General features: G+C 41.2%; 1 protein-coding gene across 4 annotated transcripts in view; it reads right to left on the reverse strand.

Moving 5' to 3' along the window:
• rbbp8l (retinoblastoma binding protein 8-like) overlaps positions 1-403 on the reverse strand; it is a 14,273-nt gene extending 13,870 nt beyond the window's left edge. For 3 of the 4 annotated variants that reach the window (XM_019863169.1, XM_019863165.1, XM_019863166.1), the window contains exon 1: positions 273-403. The gene's annotated coding sequence lies outside the window, so the exon portion shown is untranslated. The remainder of the gene's footprint in view (positions 1-272) is intronic. The other variant, XM_019863167.1, reaches the window with a different exon arrangement.
• Positions 404-3,054: the final 2,651 nt, after the last annotated feature.

Raw genomic sequence — 3,054 nt, forward strand, 5'->3', positions numbered from 1 at the left:
TGGGTGGGGGGGGTGATGAAAGCCACAGTACCGTACAACGAAATGTCACTTCCTCTGTTCTGAAATCATTGACCACCCATTATTGGTAACATTCAAAAAATGCCCAGCCAGAAGTGACACTACTGAACCTGCACACACATGCTGATGAGCATGCATGCTGATGTCGATTGAGGTTATGAATAATTCCTGGCTTCACACCTCCACAACAGATATCGCCACCTGTGCTACACACCTGCCGGCAAAGGGCAACACCTCAGCACCCAACAACTCACCTCACACGGTGGGGCGATTCTCTCGGCTCCCCTTCTTTTTTCCCTTTACGCTCCAGAGATGGACGGAGTAATATGGACACACAGAGAAAAAAACATGGCGAGTGAGATTGTCTGACACCCTCCCATCCTTCATCTCCCCACCCCAGGAAACCGGTCCGAGCGGTTGTTCCCTTGAGGAACACAAACACTGAGGCCTGGGCAAGTTCTCCCTTGATATTCCAGTTCTGCTGAAATCTCACATAACTGGCCAAACTGGTCCCATAAAGCCCTGAGGTGATAGAGGGACGGGACCAATTGGGTAACTCGTGCAGGCCATTGCACATCCCTATTGTTGTATGCGCTACGGTAGAAAGACATACATTTTTAAAAAAGGCATGTTTAACACACTAATCTCAAATATAACAAAATAATATCTTTCCATGATATCACAAATTGGAAAAGACAACATTATAAGGCGATTTCCGGATTCTGTAAAGTAATTTTCCGATGGCTAACTTGACTGATCTCACTTCGCATGACGATGCCTCACTCCATAGCATCCTTTCATGAATGGCAACCTTAAGTCTTGTAAACAAAAATGACAGAATGACAGAGGAGTGCAGACCTCAGCCAAGGTCGAACTTTCCGAAAAATTGCTGCTTGGATAGTGATTTAAAGTATTTCTTTACTTTTTTTCTCATACTGTAAATTCGTTTTTTTTTTTTTTAAGTTTGACCAATGTGTTGGAATTTATAACGATTACATTTCAAAAAAGCCATCTGTTGCTGAACCTAACCCCAGTTCAGAAATCTGACTAGATATATTACATATTATATTATTGTTATATGATTATTTTTATAAAAACCTGATACGCTCCAGAAAAAAAAAATACGAGGACAAATTCAGAATCAGTATAAAAAAAATCTAGAAAAAATTACTTGCATGTCTGATTAAAAACAATTTGTACAAATTTGTTGACCAGTCGACTGATCCAGTGATGACCAACTGACAACTCATATTCGCCATTCATCGTCAGGACTCTCGAATCTCGAGATAAATTGGAATTATAATGTTATAGATTTTTTGACAGTGATCTATAATGATCCAGTGATGACTTATAATACAATCAGTGTATGAAACTGTAGATTTGTATACAGTATTATCAGGCCAAATCCCATTGGCCCTCTTCCCTCCACATGCAGATGATAAGAAACATTAGGACCTCTGTTGTCATTTTTGCTAGTCTCTTTTTTTTTTTTTTTTTTTTAATAGACCATCCATCCATCCATTTTCTAATCCGTTTATCCTCACAGGGGTAGTTCAGTATTATAAGTCATCACTGGATCATTATACATCGCTGTCAAAAAACGTTGTTTCGTTTAATGCGGTAAGAGTAACCTGCCAGCGGATGTCAGTGCTGCCAAACGAAACACTTTCTCGATGCTTTGGCTTTTACGTGGTGTAATACCACCTTTCTTTCACTAGAGGGTCCGAATACCTTGCAAAAATAGATGATGGAGACGAGACCGCTGAATCCTTGAAAAGGCTTGTTGAAGCTATTTATTTTGTTTTGGTGGTTCACAGCAGTGAGTTTGGCTTGTGCAGGGTGACGCCAGGGTGAATGATCAAGACTGCTATTGATTACCATGCATTGATTCTTCCTACTTCCCAACCTATTAAAGAGGAATGCGTTGCAAAACACTTTCCAACATTCAAAGGGCAAGAACCACATACAGGTTTTCAGTCATAGACTGTCAACACATTCTCGCGAATGGTGCCTTTGTTTCGCTTGTGCAAAGCACAGTCTTTGTTTTGTATTTCACTTCAAGACAGTCATTAGATGATGCGAGAAGTGCAGCTGGTGAAACGCAACGAAAAAAAAGGAACACGAGCAAGCGGTACGCTGCAAGTACACACTCCTATCTGAACACGTGTGTGTTTTACAGGGTGAGTCTGTCTCAAGAGCTGTGGTGGCATGCTGTTACACAGACTGGTCTGTAAGCTGTCATTGTGCAACATATTGTGCGTGTGTGTGCCAGAATGGTTACTTTAACTATCTGCGCTGTTACAGTGTGCACAATTTGGTTCAGCAGTGACAAGTATTATTATTATGTTCACCGTTTTGTATATTAGTGAAAGAAGAACACTTTTTATCATCACTCTGAATGACAGATTTGATGCTTGAGGTACTCAAAAGCCCTATACTGCCCCCTGGTGGTTGTGTTAGAAATGATGAGAAGCTTCGGCCATTGGAACCATCGATAATTGGAACAGTTAGCGGCTAACTGTTAGCCAAATTAACCTTTGTTCCTATTTGCATTTTCCAGCAGTCTGGATACTCTGTGGCACCAGTCTTAGTGCTTTTCCAGACATCTGGTTTGGGGGAGGAGACTCACGACTGATGGTGGATATTTTGTTCCATGTGTGCTGTGCTGTGTTGTCTTCTCAAGTATGCTACAAACTATCAGAGCAGTAAACACACTTAGTGATATTTTCCTCATCACGTGTGGGGTCTTTTTTAACATTCAGTTAAGTTGTTAAAAAGCGGTACATGCCCCGCTTAAAGGTACTAGCAACAAATTGTAATATTCTAATTATGTTTAATAAAATGTGGACTGTATACCATTCATACTGACATAAAAACAAGAACACAAGAGATGAATAATCCTTAGCCTGGGGCTGAAAATTTTTTTGGGGGGGGACGGGGGGTTGTTCTCCACAAAGAGAGATAGGGGCTCTCGAGGACTGGACTTGGGCCCCCGTGTTATAGATCCTCTAAAACTATCCGAATGCCCCTGAGGTC

The sequence above is a fragment of the Hippocampus comes genome, unplaced genomic scaffold (genome assembly GCF_001891065.2).
Source record: "Hippocampus comes isolate QL1 unplaced genomic scaffold, H_comes_QL1_v1.1 scaffold1, whole genome shotgun sequence".
In the NCBI taxonomy this organism is placed as follows: Eukaryota; Metazoa; Chordata; class Actinopteri; order Syngnathiformes; family Syngnathidae; genus Hippocampus; species Hippocampus comes.